Source organism: Macrotis lagotis, chromosome 6 (genome assembly GCF_037893015.1).
Source record: "Macrotis lagotis isolate mMagLag1 chromosome 6, bilby.v1.9.chrom.fasta, whole genome shotgun sequence".
Taxonomy (NCBI): domain Eukaryota; kingdom Metazoa; phylum Chordata; class Mammalia; order Peramelemorphia; family Peramelidae; genus Macrotis; species Macrotis lagotis.
The window spans coordinates 153,917,279-153,940,719 of record NC_133663.1 but is presented as its reverse complement, the minus strand read 5'-3'; positions in this window follow the sequence as shown (position 1 = coordinate 153,940,719).

The window sequence follows — 23,441 nt, the reverse complement described above, 5'->3', positions numbered from 1 at the left end:
GTATACACATTTGCTTACACATACATACATACACACATATGTATGTGTATATATATATACATATGCCTAGTAATTTTTCCTTTTCATTTAATCTCTTTGGGATATAGATTTAGTAATGTTATTGGTGGGTTAAGGGTATGCATAATTCTTTAACCCATTGGTTATGACTCAGAATTGTTGAAGCAGATCACAACATCAACAGTGCATTATTGTACTTATTTTCCCACATTCCCTTCAACATTTTCCTTTTCTATCAAGTTAACTCTTCTGAAATGTAGGATAGTATCTATGTTTTATTTTTCAGTTCTTTAATTATTTTTATGCAAATAGCTTTGTATTTTTTTCTGGAAAACTTCATATTACTAGACCAATTATAAACTGGTAAATAGCTGTTATATTTATAAATTGACTCAGTTCTAAATATAGATAGATTGGGATATCTATTTATTTTGCTTTGGAATACCAGGGAAAATTACTTTAACCATTTACCTTGGTTTGCTAATTTCCTTCTAATCTTGGCTATATTGATTTTGTTTGTAACACCTTTATAATTTAATGTTCTCAAGATAAACCATTTTATATCACATGATGTTTTCTATCACATATTGGTCATAAAATCTTTCCTTATCCATAGATCTGACAGGTAAAATATTCCATGCTTTCTTAATTTGCTTATGGTATCATTTTTTATATCTAAATTAGGTACCCATGTTGACTTTATCTTGGTGTACATTCTTAGGTGGTAGTCTGTATCAAGTTTCTTCCAAAATGTTTTTCAATTTTCCCAAAATTTTTTTTGCCAAATAGTGATTTTTTTTTTTTTGCCCTCAAAACTTGGATCTTTGTGTTTAGATTACTATATTACTATGGTCATTTTTTTGTATTGCATTTTTTAATCTATTCCACTGATTTATCACATTATTTCTTAGTTAATTCCAGATTATTTTATTTTCATGATTACCACTTTGTAATACAGCTTGAAATCTAGGTTCCATTGAGACACCTTTAGTCATATTTTTTTTCATTGATCCCCCTGATATTCTTAACTTTTGGCTTTCCAGATAAAATTTGTTATTTTTTCCAGTTCTATAAAATAATTCTTTGATAGTTTAATTAGAATAGAACTAAATATGTAAGTTAATTTAAGTATAATTGTTATTTTTATTATACTGATTAGTCCTACCCAAAGCAATGAATATTTTTCCATTTGTTTAGATTTGTTTTTATTTGTGTGAAAATTCTTTTGTAATTTTGTTCCTGTAACTTCTGGATTTATTTTGACATGTTTATTCCCAAATATTATAATGTTTAAAATTATTTTAAATATAATTTTCTCTATCATTTCCTGATGGACTTTGTTGGTAATATATAGAAATATTGGTAACATATTGCTTTATTTTTTATCTTATAATTTTGATAAATTTTTAATTATCTAATTAATATTTTTGTTGATTATCTAGCATTCCTTAAGTATAAATATCATCATATTTTCTGCAAAATGTGGTAGTTTAATTTACTCATTGCCAATTCTATTTCCTTTAATTTCCTTTTCTTTTCTTATTGTTATAACCTAGCATTTCTAGTAAAATAATGAGTAATAGTGGTGTAAATAGATATGCTTGTTTTACCTTTGATCTTGTGGGGAAGACTTATAGCTTATCCCCATTACAGACAATGTTTGCTAATGGTTTTAGATAAATACTAAGCATCTGTTCCATAAGCCCTAATGACTGATAGTATGAAAGGTCTTGGTCAGACTGACAAATATTATGCATATGCCTCTATTGTGTTTCTGGAATTTCTCCTGGGGTTGCGAGGCAACAAACTCCAAATCAATTGTTTTTCAGCCCTTTCTGAAGCCACACTGTCTATCAGATAGATAGATGATCATCTCCCAGGTTGAAGATTTGCTTATTAAGGAGGATTCTGGCAAGAATCTTACTATCATTGACTAAGGGAGGAACACCTCTGTCATTGTCACATGACAACCTATTTCCTTTTCCTTTATTGAGAACTCCTGAGGGATCACCTCCTCTTGCCATATAACTCAGAAAATTTCCATCACCTTTCATACCAGCAATGGACCTCTTACCTTGTATATCTCAACTAACACAGAATCATCATCAGGCACTTAGTCCAATAAGAAGAGCTTAATGTCATGCAAAACCTCTCCATCAGTTGGAAGTTTGACTAGAGAGAAATTCACTTCCAGCAAAAGTATGCAGTCAAGGGCTTCAAGACTGATTGATGGTGGTCTATTGAAAAGACTTTGGAAATGCCCCACCCATCTTTCCAGGATCATGCTCTTATCACTAAATAATGTGGTTACAACAACATCAAGTAGTTTAGATGTACCATAAGTATTTGGTCTATCAAGATCTACTGCAGATATTGCAATTCTAATGGGCTGATCATATTGTTCAAATGTCAAATGTCCATTTGTCTAAAAAACTGTTTTATGGAAAACTCACACAATGTAAATTCTCACATGGAGGCCAGAAGAAATGATAGAAAGGTGTTTTCAAAATCTCTCTGAAGAACTTGGGATCATTTGAGACCTGGGAGACTAGCACAGAAATGTCTAACATGGTATTCCCACATTAAATTGGCACTGTGATCTATGAACAAAACAGAATTGTAGTAGCTCAAAGAAAACATGTGATGAAAAAATTTACAGACATCTTCACTCTAAATGTTCATATGGACTATCTATGCCCAACATATGGTAGAGCTATCTGAACTCATCCTGATTTTGTCAGTCACAGTTGGATGTACTATAACTTGGTCCCAACATAATGATGTCATTTTGTTTCTCTTCAAGAACAAGAGAATAACCACCTAACTTATAGAAAGGTATATTTATTTCTATGAAATCATTTTTTATAGAAATGGGTTTTGTATTTTATCAAAAGATTGTTCTTTATTTATTGAAATCATAATATGATTTTTGTGCTTTCTGTTGATGTGATCACCAGAAGTGATAGATTTCCTAACAATGAACCAGTTCAGTATTCCTGGTATAAATCCGATCTGGTCATTGTGCATGATTATTTTCACATTTTGCTATTCTTGCTATTATTTTATTCAAAATATTTGCATCAATATTTATTAGGGAAATTGTTCTATGATTTTTCTTTTTACTTTTTGTTCTTGATTTAGGTTATCAATAGCATCTTTGTATAGCAAAAGGAATTTACTTGGATCCCTTCTTGAACAACTATTACAAATAGTTTTATTGTAGAGGAATAAATTATTCTGTGAATATTTGAAAGAATTGTAATTATTTGATCCTGGGGATTTTTTCTTAAGGGACTTATTTATGCATTGCTTTTTTGAAGATAGAATTATGTAAATATTCTATTTCCTTTTCTGTTAATCTGAGAAGTTTATTTTTGTAAATATTTATCCATTTCACTTCTATTGTAAGAATTATTGTAATATATTTGGGCAAAATAATTTCTAATAAATGCTTTAATTTCATCTATATTTATGATGTTATTATCATTTTCATTTTCAATATTGTTAATTTTGTTTTCATATTTTTCAATCAAATTTACCAATGTTTTATATTTTCTATAAAATCATTTTGTTTTATTTATAAGTTCAGTGATTTTTTAAAATCTAATTTTATTGATCTTTCTTAAATTTTCAGAATTTACATTTTGGTGTTTAATTGGTGATTTCTAATTTTCTCTTTTTCTGGATTTGAAATTGCATACCCAATAAATTGATTTCTCTCTTCTGAAAAAATTGATGGAAGCATTTAGAGATATAAATTTTTTTCTGAACTACTGCTTTGGCTGCATCACATAAGTTTTAGTGTGTTGTCTTTTTTTGTCATTCTCTTTAATGCAATTACTGATTATTTATATTATTTGTTCCTTGACCCATTCTATTATTAGAATTAGATCATTTAGTTTACAACAATTTTTGATTTATTGATCCTCTTTATGTAATTTTTATTGCATAATGGTCTTAAAAATTCACATTTCATATTTTTGCTTTTGTGCATTTATTTGACTGTGAGGTTTTTATACCCTGATACATGGTCAATTTTTGTGAAGGTAAAATTTACAACTGAGAAAAAGGATACAACTTTCTTCATTGTTTTGCCATATAATTTTCTTTAGAAGCCTTTCATATCTATCCTTTCCATGATTCTATTCAACTTCCTTAACTTCTTATTTATTTTGTATTTAGTTATAGTTGAGGTCACCCATTAGTATGGTTTTATTGTATTTCTTCCTGAATTCATGTAATTTTTCTTTTCAGAAACTGAATTATCAGGTATTTGTAAATGTATGTTTATTATGGATAATATTTCATTATCTATTGTAGCTTTTTAGCAATCTGCAGTTTTCTGATTATGTCTTTTATCTATTTTGCTTTTGCATTGTTTGAGAATGTGATTGCTACTTTTGCATATTTCACTTCAACTGAAACATAAAAGATTCTGATCAAGTCCCTTATTTTCATTCTGCATGTGTCTTTCTATTTAAAGTATTTTTACTGTAAACAACATATTGTTTGATTTTGGTTCCTAATCCATTCTGCTGATTTATTTTATGGTTGAATTCATCCCATTCATATTTATAATTATGATTATTACCTGCATTTCCCTCCATCCTATTTGCTCTATTCATTCATTTCTCTTTCTTTTTTACCCTGTCCCTCTTCAAAAATCTTTTTTTGCTTCTGACTGTTGTCTCTTTTAATCCACTCTTCCTTTAATTACCCCTTCCTCTATCCCTTTCCATTATACTTTGCTGTTGGATAAGATAAATTTCTAAATTAAACTGGGTGTGATATTATCTCTTTGAATCAGTTCCAATGAGAGCAAGGTTGAAACATTGTTTGCATCCCCTCCCCCCTTCTTCAACACTGTAAAAGTCTTTCTTTACACACTTCTTCTATGTAAGACATTTCCCCCATTATTCCTCTCCCTTATTGCTGTGTATCCCTCTTTCTTATCTTTCATTTTTTGAGATCATCCCCCAATCATCAACTTGTAATTATGCCTGCTGTCTATACAATCTCTTAACTGCCCTAATAATGATAAATTTCCTTAGCAGGTACATATATCATCTTCCAACTTATTTTTCATGATCACCTTTTTTTATATTTCTCTTAAGTCTGTTATTTGAATGCCAAATTTTCTATTCAGATTGGATTTCTTTTTCATCAGGAATGTTGGAAGTTTTTTTTTAATTAAATATACATTTTCCCACCTTAAAGAATTACACTAGGGGTGGCTAGGTGACACAGTGGTTAAAGCACCGGCCCTGGAGTCAGGAGTACCTGGGTTCAAATCTGGTCTCAAACACTTAATAATTACCTAGCTGTGTGGCCTTGGGCAAGCCACTTAACCCCATTTGCCTTGCAAACCCCCCCCCCCAAAAAAAGAATTATACTAAATCTTTCTGGATTAGGTTATTCATGGTTGCAATCCAGGCTTCTTTGTTTTCATAGTATAATATTCCAAATCCTTTACTCATTTAACAAAGAAGCTGCTGAATCTTATATGACTCTGACTGAACCTCCAGTGTCTGAATAGTTTCATTATGACAGCTTGTAATATTTCTTCTTGATCTGAGAACCTTTGAATTTGGTTATTATATTCCTCTGAGTTTGGGATCTCTTTTAGGAGATGATTGTTGGAATCTTTCAATTTTATTTTACCTTCTGGATCTAAGATATCCAGGGCAGTTTTCCTTTATAATTTTTTTGAAATATGTTTGGACTTTTTTTTTCCATCATGAGTTTCAGGTAGTCTAGTAATTCTTAAATTATCTCTTTCCAATAGATTTCAGTCTATCAAGTTTTTTTATAAAGGACAAATGATATTTTCTTTTTTTATTCTTTTGACTTACTTTTATTGCTTCTAGATGTCTAAGTCATTTGTTTCCCTTTACTTAATTCCTGTTTTGAAGAAATTATTTTCTTCACTGAGATTTTGTATCAGCCAATTCTGCCTTTTAAGAAGTTATTATTCTTATTTAAGTTTTGTACCTCTTTTTCTGCAATTATGGTTTCCTTCAATAGGAGTTTTCTCCCATCAGTGAATTTTTTTTGCCTTTTTTTCCATTTGACTAATTTTGATTTATAAATTGTTATTTTCTTTAGTATTTTTGTGGCTCATCTATTACCCTTATCTCTTTTTAAAACCTTTTCCAGGAATGTAATTTGGGCTTGTGTCTGATTAATCATTTTCCTTTGATGCTTTTAGATGATTTCATAGTATTGTCTTTTTCCTGAATCTATGTTTTCCCATTCACATTAGTAATTTTATATAATCTGGTATGTTTGTGGGGTTGTTTTGGTTGTTGTTATTGTTGCCTCTTTCTTGGGCTTTTGATTTTATGTTTAACTTGCCCTGTTTTCTTGAGGTGGGCAGGTCACTGTTCTAAGCTTCCTACTTTTTCATGCTGCTGTTTTTTTGAGCTAGTTCTAGGGCTCTATTCTTTTTCTCAGGACTTCCAACATGGTGTGCTCCAAGGTGAAATGTGCTTACTTCTCCTGACCTATGCTTTGGTTTTTACCCAGGAGGACTCTTCCTCCACTACAACCATTCTATTGCTTCTCTCCATCACTGTGACCATCTACTGCATTTGGGCAATATAACAATGTTCTGTGCTGTTGCCAACTCAGCCTCTTAAGAGCTTTTTTTTTTATTTAATCAATTTTTTATTTATTTTCATCCATATGTACATGTATATTTTTAAGTGAAAAAATTTACTTCCACCCTCCCTTCCCACTTCCCTCCCCTCAGAAGCTAAAGTCAAGGTAGCAATGAACATACACATATTTTGGATCAACATGTTTACATATTAGTCATTTATGGTATGAAGAATTAGAATTAAGGGAAAGAGATACATAAGAGATAATTTTTATAAAGTGTTCATAAGATTGTGAAGGGTTGGGTTTTTGTTTTGTTTTGTTTTTCTTCCTCTGGATGGAGATAACATAGTCCATAGCCAATCTAAAGCAGTTGTCCTAGCTCTCTGAACTGCTGAGAGGAGCTGCATTCATCAGAATTGTTCACCTCACAATGTTGTTGTTCATGTGTACATTGTTATCTTGATTCTATTCCCTTCATTCAGCATCAGATCCCATAAGCCATTCCATCTTCTCTACAGTCTGATCATTTGAGGTTTCTTATAAAACAATAACATTCCATAGTTTTCATGTACCATACCTTAGTTAGCCATTCCCCAATTGATGAACACTGCCTCAATTTGCAATTGTTTACCACTACAGAAAGAGCTGCTATGAATATTTTGGACTTTTCCCCTTTTTATAATTTCTTCTGGTTATAGACCTAGAATTGGAATATCTGGGTCAAAGACTTCGAACAAATTTTATCGTTCTTTGGGCATAGTTCCATATTGCTCTCCAAAAAGGTTGAATCCATTCACAACTCCACCAGCAATCCATCAATGTCCCAATCTTCCCACAACATCTCCAACATTGTTAATTTTGCCTTTTTATCATCTTGGCCAATCTGATAGGTAGGAGATGATACCTCAATGTTGTTTTAATTTGCATTTTTCTATTCAGTAATGATTTGGAGCATTTTTTCATATAATTATATATTGCATTAATTTTCATATTTGAAAACTGTCTGTTCATATCCTTTGACATTTATCAATTGCAGAATGACTTGTAACCTTATAAATATGATGCAGTTCTCTATATATTTTAGAAATGAGAGTTTTATCAAAATTCCTAGTTGTGAAGATTGTTTCCCAGCTGTTTGCTTTTCTTCTAATTTTGGCAGCATTGAATTAATTAGTGCAAAAACTTTTAAATTTAATATAGTCAAAATCATTCATTTTGCAATTTATCATGTATTCTATTTCTTGTTTGGCCATAAATTTTTCCCCTTTCCATATATCAGAAAGAGTAATTCTTGGTCTATTAATTTATCTATGGTGTTGCCCTTTATGTCTAAATCCTGACCTTATTTTGGTAAAGGGTGTGAGATGTGGGTCTATGTCTAGCTTTTGCCAAACTATTTTCCAGTTTTCTCAACAATTTTTGTCAAATAGTGAGTTCTTATCCCAGATGCTGATGTCTTTGAGTTTGTCAAATAAAAGATTGATGTAGTCATTAATTGCAGTTTCTTTTGAATCCATCCTAATCACTGAACCATTACTCTATTTCTTAACCAGCACCAGGCACTTTTGATGACTTCTGCTTTATAGTATAGTTTTAGATCTGGTAGAGCTAGGCCACCTTCCTTTACATTTTTTCTTCAATTCCCTTGCTATTTTTGCCCTTTACGTTACTATTTTTTCTAGCTCAGGAATAAGTTATTTGGTAGTTTTAATGGTAGGACCCTGAATAAATGTTTTTTCCCCTCTTAAAGTTTTTATTTATTTTGAGTTTTACAATTTTCCCCTAATCTTACTTCCCTCCCCCACCCCCACAGAAGGCAATTTGCCAATCTTTACATTGTTTCCATGGTATACACTGATTCAAAATGAATTTGATGAGAGAGAAATCATATCCTTAAGGAAGAAACATAAAGTATAAGAGATAACAAGATCAGACAATAAGATATCAATTTTTTTTTCTAAGTTAAAGTTAACAGTCCTTGGACTTTGTTCAAATTCCACTGTTCTTTATCTGTATACAGATGGTACTCTCCTTTGCAGACAGCCCAAAATTGTCCCTGATGGTTGCACTGATGGAATGAGCAAGTCCATCAAGTTTGATCATCGCCCCCCATGTTGCTGTTAGGGTGTACAGTGTTTTTCTGTTTCTGCTCATCTCATTCAGCATAAGTTCATGCAAATCTCTCTAGACTTCCTTGAGTTCTCATCCCTCCTGGTTTCTAATAGAACAATAGTGTTCCATGAAAAACATATACCACAGTTTGCTAAGTCATTCCCCAATTGAAGGACATTTACTTGATTTCCAATTCTTTGCCACCACAAACAGGGCTGCTATGAATATTTTTGTACAAGTGTTATTTTTTCCCCTTTTTCATCATCTCTTCAGGGTATAGACCCAGTAGTGGTATTGCTGGATCAAAGGGTATGCACATTTTTTTTTGCACTCTGGGCATAGTTCCAAATTGTTCTCCAGAAAGGTTGGATGAGTTCACTGCTCCACCAGCAATGTAATAGTGTCCCAGATTTCCCACAACCCTTCCAACAATGCTCATTATCCTTTCTGATCATATTGGCCAGTCTGAGAGGTATGAGGTGGTACTGCAGACAAGCTTTAATTTGCATTTCTCTAATAAGTAATGATTTAGAACAATTTTTCAAATGACTATGGACTGCTTTGATCTGCTCATGTGTAAATTGCCTTTCCATATCCTTTGACCATTTGTCAATTGGGGAATAGCTTTCCAAATAAATAATTTAATTTGGTTTGAATTGTCATTTTTATTATGTTAGCTTGACCTAACCATGAGCATTTGATTTTTTTCCAATTATTTAGATCTGACTTTGAGTAAGTAGTGCTTTATAATTGTGTTCATACTATTTTGGGGTTTGTCTTGGTAGGTAGATTCCCAAGTGTTTAATGTTGTCTGAAGTTACTTTAAATGGAATTTCTCTTTCCATCTCCTGTTCTTGGGCTTAGGAATGCTGATGATTTATGTGGATTTCTTAAGAGCTCTTAAAGCTTCTGCTGTAATTACGAGAGCTATCTCCAAGGTCCCCACTGGTGTTCCCATCATTTGTGTTCTGTACTGGACCCCAACACAGTCTCAGAGTGGTGAGTTGTCTTGAACTGGAAAAACTCTTTTCTTGACTTTTTGTTATCTCTGCCATTACAGAATTCAATTGGATGCATTATTTTAAAGTCATTTGGAGGGGAATGTCCAGATTTTACTGGGTTTTTGCCATCTAGTCTCTGCATCTTCTGACATCCCCTTCCTGTCATTTTGGTACAAAGGAATTTTCCCATGTCATGTGGAGAAATAATACATTTTTCAAATATAAAAAAAAAACCTTAAGAAATGAGCTTGAGTAAGAGCAAAGGTGTTAAAGAAGAAGACCTTTGAACATATCCCATCTTAATTGTACCTAAATGCAAAGAGTTGAGGTGATTCTAACCTGGGATTTTAGATTATAAGAAATTAACCTTCTCATAGCTATGGAACTTTTTAGGAATTCCCATCTTAGTGCAGCAACAATGTGGAAAAAGAAAGAGTGGTGAATCACTTTTATTACATTTCTTTTGTTTCCTTTACAAACTTGATATAATGTACCAGTAAGGAATAGGTTAAACCATTCCAAATAACACTTCATAATGTCATTTTAATTCATGAGAACTAAAATATAAGGTTAAAAAAATTGATATTTTTTTAACCATTCTCTTGAGCTTGATATATTCCTGCCCTCTTGTTGAACTCTCTTTTGTAACAAAGAAAATCAGATGCACAAAATCAACTGAAAAATGGCTTTTTTTGACAAAGAAATGTCAAAAATTAAAAGGTTGAGGCAATAGATACAAGAGAAGAGGGGAAAATATTAGGATGTTAAATTAAGAAGGCATACTTGTAAGAAAATCTGGAAACTATACAGTATAGGGAAGGGGGAAATGACAGTACTTCCATGAAGGTCAATGGATTGGGAAACAAATAAGACTGGAGTGTACTGCATACCACATTGACAGAAAGAGGAAGTAAATATGTGGAGTATGGAAATCAGACCATCAAATTGACTCAGAGAATGATATGGGAAATGATGATGGACTTTAATTATCCAGATAAGAAATGATAGCGTTTTTTTTTTTCTCTGTTAGAATAAAACAACTTATAACTTCCTCACATATCTTATTGGTGACATTATTCATCAAAAGGTAGAGAGAATACAACATGAAGTTTAATTTAATTCTGAATATGATTCTCACTAAAACTGATGAACTGTTTTCTAGGATGGTAATTTCAGGAATCCTAGGAGAAATGAATTCTCTATATACTTGAGATTGTAACAGATAATGAAAAAATATTTGAGTATAGATCAGCATTCTGCCTAGATTTTGGGAAAGCAGGTTGCAAAAGACTCAGAGGAAAGACAGGTGATCCTATGAAGAGAGATGATTCAGGAGAAGTAAGCCCAAAAAGAATGTGGGATGAAGTTCTGGAGACAAAAAGACAACAATTCCAAGTGGCAAGGGGAAAAAAAGCAAAATTTAGGAAAGACATAAATGTTTAAAATGCTCAACAGATAATGTAGATATTAAACATAAATGTACCAGCAACCTTAGATAATAGGATCCCCCAGTTGTGGGGATGATACTGTGAAGAAAAAGTATTCATGAATACTAAAGCTCAAAATAAGCTTAAGATGGTAAGGAAAGATAGGTATGACAAAATGCTGGATTTGTTTTGTTTTGTTTTGTTTTTTGTCTTTTCTTTTAAATGAGGGACAAAGGAGGAAAAAATAGTCTCTTTGCTTGGGATTGGAGGGACAAAAATGACAGTTCAAAAAGGTTAAGCTTTATGAGAAATGATAGAATAAAAATGGCTATTGATCCATGCTAAATAAGTGAACACAGCTACAGCTGCTGAATTCATATCATTTGGCCCAAATGAATTGCAACCTCATATTTGGAGAGATCTGGTTGTTGTGATTCCTTGAAAAGTGTTGTTAATAGTATTTTGAGCTATCATGTAAATTGGACAAGAACTATAATATTAAAGAAGGGCAAATATCCTATTTTTGAAAAAAAAAGTAAGGAGAACAGAGTCAATAAATTGCAAGTCAGTGAGTTTTATTTCAATTCCTCTGGAAGTTCTACAATAAAATTTATCACTAAAGAGATATAAGTAAAGGAAAGACAATTATAAAGAACCAGTATGAGTTCCTCAAAAAGATGTCATGCCATGATCAGTCTTTGTTTGGATTACTAAAGTCATAGAAGAGGTTGTTCTTTTAAGAGATGTAGTTAATCTAAATTTTAGCAAGACTTTTGATAACATGTCATATTATTTTTTTGGAGAAGATAGAGAAATCTATCATAAAAAATAATGCAATAGAATAGATTCATGGCTAACTGGTTGGTTAGCAGGACTCAGGAGTTAGTGATTTAATGTCAACTTGACAGGAGATCTCCAGTGGAATACCCCATGGATTACTATACCTGTGCTATTAAACAATTTTAATGATTTTGATAAAGATATAATTTCACAGATGACACAAAGCTGAGAGGGATAGATGGATCTAAAAGGATTCTGATAGTTTAGAACATTAGATCAACTTCAATAAAATGTAATTCAATAGGTACAAATGAAGCACCTTGCACTTAGGTACAGGGCATTAACTTAGCAAGAATAAAATGGTGGAGGAATGGTTTAAAAGTAGTCATGCTGAAAAACATATCTAGTGACTTTTAGCAAGTCAAGAATATGATATGGTATTCAAAAAATGCACTGTGATTTTAGACTGCATTAAGAAGAATATGCTTTCTAGGAACATATAGGTTATAGTTTCACTGTATCTAATCCTCATCACACCTTATCTGTTGTAATATACAATTCTGGATGTCATTTTAAGAGGCCATTGGAAAATTGGAAAGTATCCAGAGAGGGAAACCTAGATTATGTAAGGCCTTGGAGTCATTTCATATAAGGATCCATTGAATTAACTGCGAGTATTTAGCTTGGAAAAGAGAAGAAAGACTTAAGGGGGTTTGGTAGCTGTCTGCATTTATTTGAAGATCTATCATGTGGAAGAGAGATTATATTAATCTGTTTCACCCCAAAGGGCAGAAACAGGAATGATGAATGCAAGTTACAAAGAGGACAATCTAGGCTTTACAGCAGGAGTGAAAAAAAAGATACTTCCTACAAATTAGATAGCTATCAGAAACTGTAAGGACTGATTTGTGAAGTGATGGGTACTCTCTCCCTGGGGATCTTTTTACAGTGACCAGATTGGGGTTTATCGGCATTTTGCCTTCATGTATAGATTGTAATAGATGGCTGCAGAAATCCCTTCTGGCCCTCAAATTCGATGATTTTATACATCATTCAGCTTGCATAACAATCAACTCTCAACGAGGAGAAGCACAATAAATTTTTCCCATCTCCTGTGTTCTGGTATAAGGATTGGTATATTATAATTAATCTGAGTTTGGATCACTTTTAAATGCAATTTTCACTTATATTATTGTAATTATTGAATATATTACTCTCTTGCTTCTTCTTTCTTCAGTTAAATCAGTAAATTCTAATAAAATGCATTAAGCAAGCCAGGTATTGTGCTACTGGATGAAGAATCAAAAAGACAATCTCTGCTTTCAAGGAATTTGCACTCAAAAAGAGACAGACATTACCTAGAAGATAGCAGAAAAAGGAAGGGGAAAACCAAAACATGTTGGAGCAAGTTCTAGGAATCAGAACAAAGCAGTGCAGTTGATGGAAAATGTTGTTATATTTCTTCCCAATGATCCTTCTTGTCTGTCATTTTTTGAGCTCAATACTATATTAAAATCATATATCTAATTATCTGAATATATGATCATTTACATTTCATTCCTTAATTAATGAGTCACTTGTTTCTAGGGTTTGTTTCTAGAGTATTTTTTTATTTTTTGGCTACTAAAAGTATACTTATAAATATTTTGGTATGTTATATGATATAGTATTTTTATTATTATCTTTTGTCTTTTTGTTTTATTTTGAGACAATGATATTCTCGGATGAAAGAGTATAAAAAACTTAATGATTTTTCTCATATCATTCTAAATTATTTTCTAAAGAAATTTGGATAAGTTCATGAGCTCCACCAATAGTCTATTAATCTCCCTGTCTCTGCATAGACCTTTCAACAGTGAATGTTTTCATCACTATGCTCTTAGACAATTGGTTTTCTTGAAATCACTCTTCTATTATGCCCATTTTGGAGATTGGCAGAATTAGAATTACTTACTTTGTCTTACACTACTAGATAATGAATACTTCTCTCAGCTTTAAATGCCCTAACAATCAAGATCACACAGGAACTAAAAGTGCTCTACTAAAGATGTCTACAGAATTCTCATTGTATTATATTAATGATAAACAAATATTCATTAATGCACTCATTTTGTAGCCAGAGAGACAGAGATTAAAAATTAAAGATAATAAGTGTCAACATAAGTAAAACATTTAGTTACTTAACAAAAGTAGAAATAAACTATTGGAATGCCTCTAAGAAATCACTTTTTAAATTTTGTTACTTGCAGGTAACATCTGTTGTGCTAGCTAATGAGAAAAGGCTCTGAAGACAAATATAATTGTATGAGAAAGCCATTATCTACTTTGGTAAATTCAAGTTCATCTGATTCTATACAAAGCATTTAATGTAAGCAATATCTTACTATATCTTACCATATTCCTGACCGCCTAAGCTGTAATACTGGAAAAAAGTTAATTACAAAAGTCTTACAAATAGAAACTTCTTTCCACAATTCAGGGAATGTTGCCATCATTCCATTTGTATTTAAATTTTGTCTCTTTTTATGTTACTTAGTGCATTTTAACATTTGACAAAAATCCCAATTCATAGTACTTCTGAATGGGAAATGGTCATTGTATTTATATAAGATGCCAAAAGTCAGCTTCCTTGGCATTGCATACTCTTTCAAAATGAAATTGCAGTGTGTTGCACTTACTAGGTACACTAAGAAGCAAATCAAATGAAAGCAAAAGAGTGAATTCAACATTTGGTCAATCTTTTGAAGAACAAAAAAAATGCTTTCTATTTAAAATTGGAGCAGAAGATATAGGGTTCCCTAGCCCACTGAGGTTTGTTTTAGAAACAAAATAAAATGAAAGCACACTCTATCTACTTGTCACATTTAGAAGTCTGGGCAAATGGAACCTTTTAAATATTTAGGCACATGAATGTTGAAATGATGTTGTATGATTTTAAGGCTAATTTTAATATGGAAAAAAATTAAACTTTAATCTATGCTTTTCTTAAACTTTCTGCTGCACATGGTGTATAATTGCTTTTGTGTGCTGTAAGAAAAGCAAAAAGGCTGAGGAAATCCAAGGGAATTTTAATTTGCCACAGGTAATATTGCAACTTTAAAAACTTTACTTGCACTCTAATCTAGTGGAATCTTTCTCATTGCTTTATTTTCCTTTATAAAAAGAGAAAACTTACAGAGAAAACAACAAAAATGCTGAATGAGGCTTTGTTTTTGTACAAAATAAATATCAGTGTGGAGAATGAATATATGAATATCCTGGAATACTCTTCTGTTAGAATTAACTTTTACACACACACACACACACACACACACACACACACACACAGACACACATTTTTCCCCCTTGGGGGGGTTCTGAATTTGAAATCCGAAGTCTTTGGATGGATTTATGTCTGACAGAGTTCATTTCCCCCAGAAATTGTTTTCTAAATATTTTCTTATTTCTTCTTACTTATTCTTATAAAGCAAGGATGGATACATGATCTACTTACAGATAACAAAATCAGGATTGGAAGATTGGCTAGTCCTTAAAATAAAAATCTAAAATTAACTTAGGTTTTCTGATGTTTATACTATAAATTGTACTGAATAGCCATTTCTTAATATTGGTTTCTATGGAATAGGTAGTTGTATATTTTGATGACTCTTAGAAAACTCACTACATGAGGATTTCCCTAATTTACTTCAGGTGCTTTGTATATACTTGAATCTTCTTATGTGTACATACTTAGTTTTTACTTGAAGACTCATAGAGTTTTAATTTATCTTTTTATCTCCAGAACCCTGCACAGTGTCTAGTAAAAGACATATTTATTGAGGGTATAAATATAAGATTCTACCTCAATGCTTGTGGCTCCAAATTGCAATATTTGCGCTTATGATAGCTAAATGGAAGTCCATGATTGCAATAACTTAAAAACTTTTCACATCTGGAGCTTAAATGTATTAATAAACCTCAAGTAAGTCCTGCCCTGACCACCTTTAGCTTTAGCTTAGCTTATTCTCCACATATAACTAGTTCAAAACTTTTCTTATCTCCTCAATTCATTACCCCTCCCCACAATTCTTTTTTTCTTTAATTTTTGTGTAAGGTATTGGGGTTAAGTGACTTGCCCCAAAACTACACAGCTAAATCAGTATCAAGTGTTAATCTGAGACAGGATTTGGACTGACTTCAGGACTGGTGCTTTATCCATTGCACCACCTAGCTGCCACCCCTCCTCCTTCCTCCAATTCTTTTTTACAAATGACAGCCTTCTATTTCTTTGAAAAATTGAAGTCATGTGTTGGGACTTTTTTCATCTTCTCTTTTTCCTTCTCAAAACATCTGAACATAATTAACTATTCTCACTTTCTTCCTTCTGGTCATAGAATATGAAGGAAATATGCTTACTCCCCGAAATAGCTTTTAATCTTCTTCCCTCCCATTTTATTCTAGACTGAGTTTGTTTCAACACTCAATATTTATGCATCTTCAACCTCTTTTTTCTCTTTCTCCCTTTCACTCTCTCATTTCTCTATTGAATTTTCCCATCTGTTAGAATGTTATGTCTTCAGACATAAGGCAAAACAAATATATACCCTTACCTTTCTTTTACTCTTATTAAGGCATGGCTGGCTGATGCAGTGGATAGAGTACTGATCCTGGAGTCAGGAATGTCTGAGTTCAAATCTGGCCTCAGACATTTAATAATCACCTAGCTGTGTGGCTTTGGGCAAGTCACTTAACCCTATTGCCTTGCAAAAACCTAAAAAAAAAAAAGAAGCTTCAGTTCGAGATTATCTATAAGAAATTGTTTGCACTTGCTTATGCATTACATACTTTCTCCTTTGCCCCTTACAATAAAAAATTTCCCATCATTCAAGTGAAACCACTTCCTCAAAATTACTGGACACATTATTTTAAATATATTGGCATTTTTTTAAATCATCTCCCTCTCAGAACTCTTTGTATGACCTACTCCTTTGAGTACTCTTTTCTCCCTTTGTTTCTGAGATGTCTACTCAATTGTTTCTCCTACTTACTTTTCTTTTTTTTTATTTTCTTCATTAGCTTTACATCTTCTTCCTATACTGTGTTCTCTCCAATTTTGTTGTCTAATACCTGATAGATGTTTAATAAATTCCAGTTTTTAGTAAAGTTTCTTAGATATAGAATAGGAATGTACTTTAGTGACCCCTAGAGTATTATAGTTTTGTAAACTGAATTTCAAGGAGGTTAAGTATATGGTCCAAGGTAATCCAGGTATTAATACTCAGTGAGCATCAGACATGGAATTCAAAAACAAATCCTCTGACACTAAAGCCAATGTTATTTTTATCTTTCCAAGGAATATTTTTTCCTTTTTCACTGTCAGTTTCATTCACTTTCCAGCTCCATCTATTACTTCTGCAAGGACAACCCCTTCTCCACTCCCAACTATAATTTTGGTGTTCTTCTCTCTTCTGAGCTCCAGACCATTTGTCTCAATTTCAAATCTGATATCTTCACTCATTTATCTTACTAGTACTCAAACCAAACATTTCCAAAATCAAATTTATTATCTTTTCACTCTAAAACCTTCCCTTTCTCTTGGCTTTATTATTTTGGTCAATGTCACAAACATTCACTTTGTCCCCTGATTTTCCCAAATTTGCATTATTTTTAAATTTTCTCAGAACTTCACTTCTCATTTCCAAATACTCTGATTGTACTTCTACAATATTTTTCAATCTGTCACCTCATTTTCATTCCCTTGACATAAACACTATTTAGGCAATATTATCCTTCTGGAATATTATTCAATATACTTCCCATAGATCTTCCTAACTCTTTTCTGATGGATTCAGTTTTAGGACTACTTAAAAATATTTTCCTTTGTGTAAATCTGCCCATGTTATTCCTGTTGTTAAAAATGTTCAGTGACTAATCTCTACCAAATTTGAATCTGTTTAAATTAAAAAAATATCATTTCTTGCCTTTTTCTAGCCTTAAATTGTATTGCTCTACTCTATTACTCCACATTCTAGCTCACCTGAATTTTCTCCATCCTCTAACATACTTTATACTTTATCAGTTCTGTGCCTTTCAACACACTACTCCCTAAATCCAGAATTTACTCTCCCAATTGTTGAACTTGTTGAACAACTGTCTGTTCTTCCAAGTCTAGCTTCAAACTTCCTTCCTATTACTCCTTGTCAGTATTAGGTTTTTGTTCATGTAAATCTAATATCATACTTTCTTTTACATATTTGTCACATGTTATTTAATTATATTATGCATTCTACTATATGATAGTGAATACTGTGTTGGAATGCTTTCTTATGTTTTGAGTATTGTCTTGGACTCTCAAAGGGGATACCAACTTAACACAAACTCTAGTAGGTCTTATAAGTCAAAAAGGTTCCATGTAGAGATCTAGAAATGGACTTTTGTTGTCCTCAAACCAGTTTTACTGCTCTAGGAAAGAGAACAGGGTGATGCATTTTTCTGTTACAGCATACTTAGAATTCCATCTCCTTATTTAGAGAGGGGTTCCAATCTCTGTTTGTAGGAACAAACTGGAGTGATCACAGATCCTGGAAGTACTTGTTTCAATTGATCAAATATTTACTATGCAGTTATTCTGTGGAAAGCCTCTCTGGTAGTGGGCATGTAAAACTAAAATATTCCTTGCAGTGAAGATGTTTACATTTTCCTGGCTTCTATGAAATGTACCACCTCCCCATTCTGGTAACTATAGTTTCCATGAAGGCAAGGGCCACATATAATTAAAGTTTGTATCTCAAAAATGCCTAAAAACAGAACTCTATAAACAGCAGAAAATATATATACTTAATAAACTATTTTTATTCCCTTCCCTGAAAGGTCTTTTCTTCTTTGTAAGATAATAAATAGCTAAAGATAAATTAATGTGTTATCTCTTGAAGATGCCATATTTACAATTTCAGTGTCAAGTTTAAAAGTCTTATTCCAAGGGAGCAACTTCATGTAAATATATCTATGTCCATGTTCCAGATGCAATATTTGTATACCCTCAACTTTCCTGCACAGAACCTTGCTCCAAAATTGTTCTTTTCCAAAATCCCAAGCTCTACCAATACTTCTTTCACTCTTGATTGATAGGTTAACTTTTTAAATTACTGAGAAGATTGGAACCATCTCCTGAGCTTTTCTTGTTCTTCTCTTCCAGTCCTTTCAGTCTTTTAGAATCCTTACTTAGCCTTTACTCCTCTCCATTCTCAAAGGTTGAGCCTTGTAAAAGCTAAACTTTCTACCTATGCCCTCAACTCCATCAAGTCTCAACCCATTTGTTATTTTCCTTGCCTTTTTTCTGATTCAATTTTGGCTTCTCCCAATTGTACCCTTCCTCTCTACTGACAAATATTCAGGATTTCTGTAAGATATAATTATTTTAATTTTTATTGCTTAGATTTCACCTGTCCTAAAACACATACATGCAATTTCCCTTAATCTAGTCAACTCTGAATTTTGTGTCCTCTTTTCTTCCCTTCTTTTCATTGCCAAAGTTCTATAAGGAATATTCTAAACTCGTTATTTCTACTTCTTAGCCAGTGCTTGGTCCCTTGTGATATAGTTTCCATCTCTACTGAAACAGCTCTCTCCAAACTCACTAATGACTGTTACCACTCAATTCAGTGGACTTTTTCTGTACTCATCTGGTTTTATTTCTCTGTGGAATTTTCTCCTACCTCTCTGACTATTCATTTCTGCTTCTTTTTCCGGCTTCTCATTTTCCTCTTGCTCCTTTAATATAAGCACTACCCAAAGGTCTATGATCAGATCTCTGCTTTTTATTTATCTCTCTAGATCTTATGCATTCCCATGGCTTCAATTATGATCTCTATACCAGTTACTCTAAAATATATGTCTTTAAATCTGATCTTTCTTCATTTTGCTATAGTTCCAATATCCTGGAAGTTGGTTGTACTGATGGGACCTCAAAATCAATATATCCCAAAGTACCTCTCCTATTAACTTCTTTATTTCTGCTGATGCTGTTACAATCTTACAATATTCCTTAAAGTTAAAACTCTTAGATTCATGTTTAATTCTTTCTTCCTTTCCCCTCAGAAGCATTAATCAATTGCTAAGCCTTGTGAAATCTAAACCTGTAATATCTGTCACATCAATCTATTCTTTTCAATTACAACTGAAATTCTTTTTCATATCCTTAACTTTTCTTCCTTATATTACTGTAATGATGAAAAGTGATAGGAAGCTGCAGAAGCAGGTTTTTTCTTAATGTAGAGAAAGCTTGTCTAACAGAATTATCTAAAAATTGAATGAGTTGCCTCAGTAGGTAATGGGTTCCCATACAGTGGAAGTTTTCATTTGGATGATAGATGACTACTGTTTCCAACTGTAGAGACAAACAATAAAGGTGTTTCTGGTCAAGTTTAAAGACCTTTTGTGGTCCCTTCCAATTCTGAAATTCTGTAAATCTCCTGAAATATAACTCATATCATTTTAATATTATGAGAGGAAAAAGAACTTAATTTCTCAATTCAGTAATAGAATTCCCTGGAATATGCAGGAACATACATTGAACATTTATATTCTATCACCTATATTACAATGGAAAGTTTTTATGGGACTTTATGCCTTATATTAGGTATATAGAAGTATACTCTGAGAAAGCTTATGTGAATAGTTTCAATAAACACAAAATTTATACCTTATGATATTATCTTTTTATCTATCACTGTCCTTAGCAGTATATGTCTTCCAAAGGAAAGAGTTTATTTATTTCAATTATTAATTTAATTAATATTTAAAAATAGGTTGCATATTATAAAAGTTTGAGCTGTCACATTCAATCTCCCTTTTATTTGTTTATGGAAATATTTATGTATGATGGTATTTGTCAATCCAGAATAATAAAAAAAAAGGTAAAAGGCTCCTAAAAAGACCCTCATTCTTGGCAATTCATCAATATTAAATGTAATAGTCAAAATGTTTTCTTCAAAAACATAACATTAGACTTTATTAAAAAAATATTATCTATGTATCTGCTTTTCTGATCTTTGACATTGTTCCCTTAGAGTTTGCATATATATTTATTCTCCTCATAATAAACATCTGAACATATTTTCTTTGGAAAAGTAAACTTAAGAACCTTAATTCCCCTTGATTATTGCTTGTATTAGCAAATCTAACTAACAATATCAATGTTTTTGAATGCAACTTCAAAAAAAAAAATAAAGTGTAAACCTAATTTTTTATTTTCTTTTTTTCAGTTTGCATTCTTGAACATTTTTGAATAATCAATGGCTTTTTTTAGTGATTAATCCAACTTAATTAAACCAATTAATAATATGGAAGATTAGCAACTAAAAACTCTTACATCACACTGATAAAATTGATGAATTGAATTTTGTGATGATTTTAATTATTCTTTAATTTTTTCTGTCATCTACTTTTTTAATTTGAATAACAGTCATATTAAAACCACTTTTAATGAATACAGAAGAGAGAGAGAATCACAGGAAATATAATGGATAATAGTTTTCGTTATATGAAATTGAATAGTTTTTATGTAAACAATTACATTATAGGCAAAATTAGGAAAAAAACAGGAAACTGAAAAAATTACAGCATAATTTCTCTAATAAAAGTTTCATTTCTCAACTGTTTAAGGAACTGATCCAAATTTATAAAAATAAGAGCCATTTCCCAAATGATAAATGGTCAAAGCATACATACAGACATTTTTGATAATTATTTATACAATCTTCACTGAAAAATCTCAAGTCAGAGAGCCAAAACTTTCTATTCCTGTCTCTAAGAAGTGTGTATTCTATTTTTTTTTTTTTGAGCTGGAAGGAAGGCAATCATAGTTAAGTAATTTGTCCAGAGTCACGTAGCTAAAATTCAGTTACCTACTGACTCCAGGACTGATGCTCTATCCATTGAACCACTTAGTTGTGCTATAAGTATGTTATAAGGTAGAATATTAAAATATAAATGGAAGATTTGCTTTATTATTTTTGTCCAGTATTATATGTGGGTCAATCTATATACTAGATTAAGTCATATATGATAGATTCAGATTGTAGTCAAGGGAGAATGTTTTTATACCTGTAAAGATAAAGTTTTCATCTAATTCTTTGATTTGAATCCAAATAATTACATACTCTAGCTAAAAGTGTTAAAGGATTAACCCAGTTCAATATCTTGTGATTTAAGTGGTAAGGCAGCTGTGAAGCACAGTAGATAGAATGCTAGACATAGAGTTAGGAAGACCTGATTTCCAGTATAACCTTAAATTCTTATTATTTTTGCACCCCTGGGCAGGTCATTTAACCTTTGTTTGCACATCCATTCTCCCTCCCACCTACCTTCCTTCCTTCCTTCCTTCCTTCCTTCCTTCCTTCCTTCCTTCTTTCATTCCTTCCTTCTTTCTCACTTCCTTCCATCTTCCTTCTTTCATTCTTTACTTTAACTTCTTTCTTTCCTTTCCCTTCCATATGCCATATTATGTGATATTAAGCATACAGTCCACTAAAGATAATTTGTAGTTTTTAGATATTCTGTTGTGATCTTGCCATATCTCTCATTTTTAGATATGTGAAATTTTGTAGCCTGTTTTATTTTCTGAATCTAAATTTAATTTAGATTTGTCCCCAATTTATCTGTTAAGTTTAAATTTTATCTCTCAAATTTATTAAATTTATATTATTAGAATCAGTTCCGATTTCTAGAAATTCAAATGTATTTTAATCTAATCTTTTTCAATGTATTTAGCTATTTATCTGTTGTGATACAGTGGAATAAAGTCCTAGGTCTGCAATCAGGAAGACCTGTGTTCAAAACCCACCTCAGATATTCACTAGCTGTGTGATTCTGGGCAAGTCATTTAACATCTGCTTGTTTCAGTGTTCTTAATTGTAAAATAGAGATAATAATATAATATTAGCACCTACCTCCCAAGGTTCTTGTGAGGATGAGATGAAAGAATGATGGGAAGTTTTTTAACACAAATAATGAAAAATAAAGTCTTCCACATTGTGGAAGTAAAAGCACAATAGTGAAAAGAAAAGAAAAAGTCTTAAATAGACATCTAGAGCACTCAGAGCTCAATTGATTTGCCCAGCCTCACTTGATCATTATGTGCCATGGTAAATCTTGAACATGGATCTTGATTCATAAAGGAAAAAAAAGCCATATGTTTTATGAAAAAATTGTTCAAATGATGAAAATAAAATGGCTTTCTTCTTTTTTTGCTAGAAGTTTGGATTTATATAAACATTGCTGCACTGTAAGAAAAAAGAGTAAAATGGTGTAAAAAAGAACAGGGATATATCACAATTTTCTCATTCCTAGTTCTCAGTTAAATATGCCCTTCACTTGGACTGAGCTAAACAAAACCAGAAATGTCACTTCCACGTTCAGAAATGATTTAGTTCTGCAAGCTAATAAGATCTGGGTCCAATCAAATCAGGGTTGGCATGGAGAAGAAGAGCATGCTGCCAGTCATTTTGAAGAGGAAAAGGAAAAT